The sequence below is a fragment of the Hylobates moloch genome, unplaced genomic scaffold (assembly GCF_009828535.3).
Source record: "Hylobates moloch isolate HMO894 unplaced genomic scaffold, HMol_V3 SCAFFOLD_5, whole genome shotgun sequence".
NCBI lineage: Eukaryota > Metazoa > Chordata > Mammalia > Primates > Hylobatidae > Hylobates > Hylobates moloch.
In genome coordinates this window covers 69,636,894-69,646,528 of record NW_026652280.1, presented here as the reverse complement: position 1 = coordinate 69,646,528, position 9,635 = coordinate 69,636,894, and positions in this window count along the sequence as shown.

Here is a 9,635-nt window from a genome sequence, read left to right as displayed (position 1 = left end):
ACCCCGCGCCGCGCGCCCGGCCTCCTTACGCCAGGGCCGGCTTCTGAGCACAGCCACCGCGGCGGCCGGGGGCGGCCACTGCTCCCCACGAGCCGGCGTCCCCGCCGCAGAAGTCCCCAGAGCCCGCGTCCGAGCTCCAGGCCTTGGAGGAGCCGTGCGGGCAGCTGACAGCCCCGGAGCCGCTCCCGGGCTCCGCGTGCGGTGGCAGCCAGAGCGTGCCTCCCCGTTCCCCTCCTGCGCCGCGCTGCCCCTCCGGGACCCACCAGGCCTGGCTGCGCCTCTTTCCTCTCCGGCTCCCCCGGAGCCTTGGAAAGTGCCCTCCAGAGATGTGCTTAGGAAGTGTGTGATGAATAAAGGAGACAATCAGGATAACTGTAATATTTATTATGCACTTGCTTTTTTCTCACTGATGTTATTAATTTTAATGGTGTAGCACAGCGTGTTCCAGTTTTCTAACTGCTCTCACATCCGTTCAAAAAATCCTCAAAATAAGCCTGTATATTAAAAGCAGGAGCCATTATTCCATATTTCAAGAAGTAAACATGCTCAGAGTAATAATCCACATAGAGCCTTCCAACCAGTCAATTCTGGTACATTTTCACAAATCTATGAGTGTGGTTAATACACGGAGATGTGGTATGAGGAATTATATAGGACACAGCCAGCAAAATGCCTGGTATACAATAAGCATGCGGTAAATGGTTATTATTATTAAGAATATTGTAATATCTTCAGATATGATCAGGTGAACAACTTTGACATAATCGAAACTGGGACAGCCTGATTCCATAAACACACTGATATACTGTGGATTGTTTGCAACCTCACCTCTTTCTCTGACTAACAAAGAAAGGGAAACTAGAACCAGTTAAGCTTGTAACTCTAATCACAGGCTAAAGGAAATACCGGGGCCAAATGAACACGTTAGATTATACCACCAGGAAGTAATCTGCCAAATCCAGAATGTGGGAAATCCTACAAACCAAATGACCCAATTTCTTTATTCAAAAATAAATGTTCAGAGGCTGAAGTGGGAGGATTGCTTAAGACCAGAGTTCAAGGCTGTAGTGAGCTATGATCACAGCTGTGAATAGCCACTGCACTCCAGGCTGGGCAACACAGCCAGACCCCCCGTGTCTTTAAAAAAAAGAGGATGGGGGGAGCTTGAGAGACCATTAGCCAAATGCAATTTGTGGACCTTGTTTGGGTCATGATTAAGACAAACAAACTTTTACATAAATAAATGGCATTTTTAAAAACATTGGGGGCCGGGCGCGGTGGTTCTCGCCTGTAATCCCAGCACTTTGGGAGGCTGAGGCGGGCAGATCACGAGGTCAGGAGATCGAGACCATCCTGGCTAACATGGTGAAACCCCGTCTCTACTAAAAAAAAATACAAAAAATTAGCCGGGCGTAGTGGCGGGTGCCTGTAGTCCCAGCTACTCGGAGAGGTTGAGGCAGGAGAATGGCGTGAACCCGGGAGGCAGAGCTTGCAGTGAGCCCAGATCATGCCACTGCACTCCAGCCTGGGCGACAGAGTGAGACTCCATCTCAAAAAAAAAAAAAAAAATTTGGGAAACTTAAACATGGACTGAATGTTAGGTGACATTAAATAATTACAGGGAATTTTATTACGATAATACCATAGTGGCTATGATTTTTAAGGGCCTCAGAGAAACATATTAACATATTTACAGGCAAATTATATTGTTTCTGGGATTTGCTTTAATAAAATTTAATAACAAATTCCTGGAGTTTTTTAGAGAACAAAGTGAGAGATAGGAGAAACAATATTGGCAAAGTGTTTAATGTTTAAGCAAGGAGATGGGTACATGGGCATTGTGCTAGGCCTAGTTATGCCCCCCAAACATGTCCACATTCTAATCTTCGAACCTGTGAACAAGTTACCTGACATGGCAAAAGGGGCTTTGCAAGTATGCGATGAAGAACCTTGAGATGGGAGATGATCCTGGATTATCCCAGTGAGCCGAGTCTCATTGGGTCCTTCCGAGAACCTTTACCTGCAAATGAGAATTGGAAAGAGACGTAACAATGGAAGGAAGTTCAGAGAGATTCAATCGGACAAGGATGTGGCCGCTGGTGCTGACTCCGGAGATGGAGGAAGGGGCCACAAGCCCAGGAATGCCACAGGTGGCCTCTCAAGGGTGGAAAAGGCAAGGAATGAATGATCCTGCAGATGCTCAGGTGTCCGGCTATCACCTGAATTTTAGCCCATTGAGACCCGAGTGGGCTCCTGACCTACAGGACTTGTAGGGTAGTACATTTGGGTTGTTTTAGGTCACTAAAGTGGTAGTAATTTGTTACAGCAGCCGTAGAAAACTAATACAAGCATTTGCTATATTTTTCTCTATGTTTTTATAAGTTTAAGATTTTTTTCAGCCGGGTGCAGTGGCTTACGCCTGTAATCCCAGCACTTTGGGAGGCCGAGGAGGGCAGATCACAAGGTCAGGAGTTCAAGATCAGCCTGGCCAATATGGTGAAACCCCGGCTCTACTAAAAATACAGAAATTAGCCAGGAGTGGTGGCATGCATCTGTATTCCCGGCTACTCAGGAGGCTGAGGCAGGAGAATCACTTGAACCCAGGAGGCGGAGGTTGCAGTGAGCCGAGATCGTGCCGCTGCATTCCAGCCTGGGTGACAGAGTGAGATTCTAAAAAAAAAAAAAAAATTGTAATAAAATATTTATTAAGTCCATAAAACATAAACCTAAGAAATACATTTTTTAAGTAATTCATTTACACCTGAAGTGTAATCTGACCAACCATAGAATTATACAATGCATTTTAATTTCCAAAAGAATTATATGTCATAAATCCGTTTTTAAAAAGCATTGTTGGGCGCAGTGGCTCACGCTTGTAATCCCAGCACTTTGGGAGGCCGAGGCGGGCGGATCACGAGGTCAGGAGATCGAGACCACGATGAAACCCTGTCTCTACTATAAATACAAAAAATTAGCTGGGCGTGGTGGCGGGCGCCTGTACTCCCAGCTACTCGGAGAGGCTGAGGCAGGAGAATGGTGTGAACTGGGGAGGCGGAGCTTGCAGTGAGCCGAGATTGCGCCACTGCACTCCAGCCTGGGTGACAGAGCGAGACTCCATCTCAAAAAAAAAAAAAAAAAAAAGCATTGTTGAATATGGTTAGTAAAATAATGTTAATTTTCGAAGTCACAGATATTATTAAAGCGTGGCATGACCTATTCCTGACTTTATTTATTTATTTATTTTTGAGACAGAGTCTTACTTTGTCACCCAGACTGGAGTGCAGTGGCTCATTCTCAGCTCACTGCAACCTCTGCTTCCTGGGTTCAAGCCATGCTCCTGCCTCAGCTTCCCGAGTGGCCGGATTACAGGCACCCGCCACCGAACCCAGCTAATTTTTGCATTTTTAGTAGAGACAGGGTTTTGCCATGTTGGCCAGGCTGGTCTCGAACTCCTGACCTCAAGTGATCCGCCCACCTCCCAAAGTGCTGGGATTACAGGTGTGAGCCACCACGCCTGGCTCCATTCCTAACTTTAGAATTAGTTTATCTAGACCGATTGTTATCAAAATCTGCATATTGACATGACTTTTAAGATGCTAACATTTGCCTGCCTGCCTGCCTGCCCGCGCCCGCCCGCCCGCCTGCCCGCCTGCCCGCCTGCCTTCCCTCCCTTTCTTCCCTTTCTCCCCTTTCTTTCTCTTTTCTTCCCTCTGTTGCCCAGGCTGGAGTGTACTGGGCTCCCTGCAGACTCCCGTGATTCTCCTGCCTTGGCCTGCGGGCTGCCTGGCATTGCGGGGCGCGCACCCCTGCCTGGTTTTTGTCCTTTGGCTGGAGGCAGGGTTTCGCCATGTTGCCCAGGCTGATCTCCAGCTCCTGACCTCCAGTGGTCTGCCCGCCTCGGCCTCTCGAGGTGCTGGGACTGCGGACGGAGTCTCGCTCACTTGGTGCTCAGTGTTGCCCGGGCTGGAGTGCGGTGGCGTGGTCTTGGCTCGCTGCAGCCTCCGCCTCCCAGCCGCCTGCCTTGGCCTCCCACGGTGCTAGGATTGCAGCCTCTGCCCGGCTGCGCCCCGTCTAGGAAGTGAGGAGCGTCTCTGCCTGGCCGCCCATCGTCTGGGATGTGAGGAGCGCCTCTGCCCGGCCGCCCCATCTGGGAAGTGAGGAGCGCCTCTGTCCGGCTGCTCCGTCTGGGAAGTGAGGGGCGCCTCTGCCCGGCCACCCCATCTGGGAAGTGAGGAGCGCCTCTGCCTGGCCGCCCATCATCTGCGAAGTGAGGTGCGCCTCTGCCCCGCCGCCCTGTCTGGGATCTGAGGAGCGCCTCTACCCGGCCGCCCCGTCTAGGAAGTGAGGAGCGCCTCTGCCTGGCCCGCCCCGTCTGGGAAGTGAGGAGCGTCTCTGTCTGGCTGCCCATCCTCTGGGAAGTGAGGAGCGCCTCTGCCTGGCCGCCCCGTCTGGGAAGTGAGGAGCACCTCTGCCCGGCCGCCCCGTCTGGGTTGTGAGGAGCGCCTCTGCCCGGCCGCCCATCGTTTGGAAGTGAGGAGCGCCTCTGCCCGGCTGCCCCGTCTGGGATGTGAGGAGTGCCTCTGCCCGGCCGCCCCGTCTGGGAAGTGAGGAGCGCCTCTGCCCGGCCCCACCGTCTAGGAAGTGAGGAGCGTCCCTGCCCGGCCGCCCTGTCTGGGAAGTGAGGAGCGTCCCTGCCCAGCCGCCCATCGTCTGGGAAGTGAGGAGTGCCTCTGCCCGGCCGCCCCATCTGGGAGGTCTACCACGGAGGCCAGACGCAGTGTGGGGGCTGAACGTGGTAGCTCACCCCTGTAGTCCCAGCACTCTAGGAGGCCGAGGCGGGTTGATCACTTGAGGCTAGGAGTTAGAGACCAGCCTGGCCAACATGGCGAAACATATGAAAAATACAACAGACAAACCAACCAAACAACCCAGCAACAACAAAACAGGTCTACCCTGGAGTCATACTCTAATTTTTTCTATTTTCTTCCCTTTCTGATCCTTTATCCCACTTTCTTTTTCTTCCTCTTCCTTCTCCTTCTTCTTTGTCAAAGACATAGAGGACTGAGTTATTATCATTGATCCATACAAAATCCCTCTCTCATTTATTTTCTTTAATTCCCACCCCCCATTTCTATTCCCCGTCTTCCCACGTGCAACCTTCCTAATATGTTTGATATGCATCCTTTTGTTTGCATGTATTTTTAGAAAATGTTTATTGTTTTGTGTGCAAAAAAAAATTAATAAAAAAAGAAAAAAAGATGCTAACATTTATAAAGGTAATTTTCCTACTAGCCTATATTAATTTCAGGAAACAGATAAAACAATTAATAAATAAAATATATAAAACAGAATTGTTAAAGAAAATAATCTTCCCAAATATGTAAAAGTAGAATAGTTTTAAAAAAGTACTGAATATTTTAATGTAATTTCTAATTTTCAATTAATGAATATTAGGCATTTTCTATTGTACGAATAAATTACCCACATTTTATCAAATCTGCTAAAACAGTCCGCGCACGGTGGCTTGCACCTGTAATCCTAGCACTTAGGGAGGCCAAGGCGGGCAGATCACTGGAGGTCAGGAGTTTGAGGCCAGCCTGGCCAACATGGTGAAACCCCATCTCTACTAAGAATACAAAAAAATTGGCCGGGCGTAGTGGCAGGCGCCTGTAATTCCAGCTGCTCCAGAGCCAGAGGAAGAGGCAGGAGAATCACTTGAACTCTGGAGGCAGAGGTTGCAGTGAGCTGATATCGCACCTTTGCACTCCAGCCTGGGCAACAAGAGCGAAACTCCGTCTCAAAAAAAAAAAATTGCTAAAACAGATAACATTTATTAAAGTCCATAGTTTTAACTAATTTTATTAGTTGACTTTTAATGCCATTAACCAATTTTTTTTTTTTTTTTGAGACCAAATCTGGTTCTGTTGCCCAGGCTGGAGTGCAGTGGCATGATCTCAGCTCACTGCAAACTCCGCCTCCTGGGTTTAAGGGATTCTCATGCTTCAGCCTCCGGGGTAGGTGGGATTACAAGTGTGTGTCACCATACCTCGCTTCTTTTTTTTTTTTTTTTTTTTGTAGAGACGGGGTTTCCCCATGTTGGCAAGGCTGTTCATAAACTCCTGACCTCAAGTGATCTGCCTGCCTCAGCGTCGTAAAGTGCTAGGGTTACAGGCTTGAGCCACCACACCCAGCCTACTTGGGGTTTTTGGTTTTGTTTCTTGAGACAAGGTCTCATCGTGTTCCTGGGGTGGCCTCAAATTCCCGGGTTTAAGCGATCCTCCCATTTCAGCCTCCTGAGTAACTGGGACCAGAGGTGTTCCCCCATGTGCCAGGCTAGCTGGTTTCAATTCTATAGAGTACTCTTCAAATCACTGTTTCCTCTCTAACAGCTTCAGTTTCAATTGTTGTTCACTGTCTTGTAAACTACTTTTCTGTGGGAGCAGCTACAGTAGATAACATTGTGGTGTACATAGTGGTATACATCATTGTGATATACATTGTTGTGCTGTGGTAACGTTGTGGTATCTTTGCCACCTTGTATTTAAAAAATCCTGGCTTACACTAAGGAAGCCTTGGAAACTCCAATATAAAATGGTGTTTGAGAGCCTCGAAGACAAAACTGAGAGATTTTTTTCTTTTCTTTTTTTTTTTTTTTTTTTTTTGAGACAGAGTCTCGCTGTCGCCCAGGCTGGAGTGCAGTGGTGCGATCTCGGCTCACTGCAGGCTCCGCCCCCCGGGGTTCACGCCATTCTCCCACCTCAGCCTCCCGAGTAGCTGGAACTACAGGAGCCCGCCATCTCGCCCAGCTAATTTTTTTGTGTGTTTTTAGTAGAGACGGGGTTTCACTGTGTTAGCCAGGATGGTCTCGATCTCCTGACCTCGTGATCCGCCCGCCTCGGCCTCCCAAAGTGCTGGGATTACAGGCGTGAGCCACCGCGCCCGGCCTTTTCTTTTTTTTAAGATAGGATCAGGCCAGGCCAAGTGGCTCACACCTGTGATCCAGCACTTTGGGAGGCCCGGGCAGGCAGACTGCTTGAGCTCAGGCATTTGAGACCAGCTTGGGCAACATGGCAAGACCCCATCATACAAAAAATACAAAGATTAGCTGGGCGTGGTGGCACTCGCCTGTAATCCCAGCCACTAGGGAGGTTAAGGCATGAAAATCGCTTGAGCCTAGGAGGAGGAGGTTGCAGTGAGTCAAGATTGCGCTACTGCAATCCAGCCTGGGCAACAGAGCGAGACTCTATCTCAAAAAAATAATAATAATAAAAATAAGGCTAGAAGTGGTGGCTCACGCCTGTAATCCCAATACTTTGGGAGGCCAAGGTAGATGGGTCACCTAAGGTCAGGAGCTCAAAACCCAACATGGCGAAACACCGTCACTGCTTAAAAAAAATAATAAAAAATTAGCCCAGTGTAATGACACACACCTGTAGTCCCAGCTATCCTGGAGGCTAAGGCAGGAGAATCGCTTGAACCCAGGAGGTGGAGGTTACAGTGAGCCGAGATAGCGCCACTGCACTCCAGCCTGGACAACAGAGCAAGACTCTGTTGCAAGAAAACAAAAAACAGGTGGGGCCTGGCTCCCCACCCGCCAGCTCCAGGACTGCCCCTTCGTGGGCCAACTGACCAAACAACTGGGAACAGCCCCCAACTCCAACAGGATTATTTTCCCAGGAGGAGTTACAGATGCAGCCACAGATTGATGATCTGCCTTACCATGATCGGAGATGCTTTGTAATCTACTGTCCAGCTGAAAGCGCTCATGTTATGAGGAAGAAACTACAAATGATGTTCAAATCTATTTTAAACTATTTTGGGCCATTTTTATGTACCTTTGGGTTCAGGCATTATTTGGGAGGTTTTGTTTCCAAAGTAACTAAATAAAGTCATATTTATTTAAAAAAAGAAAACAAAAAACAAAAAGAAAACTACATTCATTACCTCGCAGCTCCCACTGGTCAGGAGTCTGGGGCATGGTTTTGCGGGTCCAGCTGCAATCCAGCTGCTCACCAGGCTGTGGCATTGGCATCTGCATCTTCTGAGTCGTCTTCCACCTGTCTGGCTTTGGGATGAATTCAGTTCCTTGTGGTCATAGGTTTAGGCCCTCACTCCCAGAGCCACCTACCAATCTCAGCCCAGTGACCCTCCCCGAGCACAGATGGTTGCTTCTTTAAGGCCAACAGGAGAAAGTGTCTGCTGCTGCCTCATCTTTCTCCAACTTCCATCCCTGACCTCTGGACCCTGTTAACAGATGCAGGTGATTAGATCAGACTCACCCAAGATCATCTCTCTTTTGAATGGCTTCACGCCAACTCATTAGGGGCCTTCATTACGTCTGTGATATCCCTTCACTTTTGCCAGCGTAGGCTACAGAGTGAGACACTGTGTCAAAAAAAAAAAAGAATTCTTTTATTTATAAAATTGTTTATTAGAAGTTTCCTTTTGATAGTGAACTTTCCTTCTGCTTTTATTTTATTTTTTGAGACTGAGTCTCCCTCCGTCACCCAGGCTGGGGTGCAGTAGCCGAATCTCAGCTCACTGCAACATCTGCCTCCTGGGTTCAAGCAATTCTCCTGCCTCAGTCTCCCGAGTACCTGGGACTACAGGCATGTGCCACCATGCCTGGCAAATTTTTGTATTTTTTAGTAGAGACGGGGTTTTGCCATGTTGGCCAGGCTGGCCTGCAAATTCCTGACCTCGGGTGATCCTCCCACCTCGGCCTCCCAAAGTACTGGGATTACAGGTGTGCGCCACCATGCCCGGCTGCAATATTTTTCTTAAGATAAATGTTTTCTGGTCAGGCCCTGTGGCTCACGCCTGTAATCCCAACACTTTGGGAGGCTGAGGCAGGTGGATCACTTGAGGTCAGGAGTTCTAGACCAGACTGGCCAACATGGTGAAACCCCATCTCTACTAAAAATATTAGCTGGGCGTGGTGGCACATGCTTGTAATCCCAGCTACTCGGGAAGCTGATGGAGGAGAATCACGTGAACCCGGGAAGTGGAGGTTGCAGTGAGCCGAGATCGTGCCATTGCACTCTAGCATGGGCGACACAGCGAGACTCCATCTCAAAAAAAAAAAAAAAAAAAAAAAGATAAATGTTTTCTGTCTCCTGTTTGATTGCTTGTTTATTTTGAGACAGTCTTGCTCTGTCACCCAGGCTGGAGTGCAGTGGCGCAATCTCAGCTCACTGCAACCTCTGCCTCCCAGGTTCAAGTGATTATCCTGCCTCAGCCTCCCAAGTAACTGGTACTACAGTCGCGCACCACCACACTAATTTCTGTATTTTTAGTAGAGATGGGGTTTCACCATGTTGGCCAGGCTGGTCTTGAACCCCTGACCTCAGGTGATCCACCCACCTTGGCCCCCGAAAGTACTGGGATTACAGGCGTGAGCCACCAAGCCTGGCCTTCTGACCCTGTTTTAGATTATGATGCCTAAGGTTTAAAGTATTATCTACTCCAGGCTGGGTGTAGTGGTTTATGCCTGTAATCCCAGCACTTTGGGAGGCCAAGGCAGGTGAATCACGAGGTCAGGAGTTCGAGACCAGCCTGGCCAACATGGTGAAACCCCCATCTCTATTAAAAATACAAAAAATTAGTTGGACATGTTGGCGGGAGCCTGTAATCCC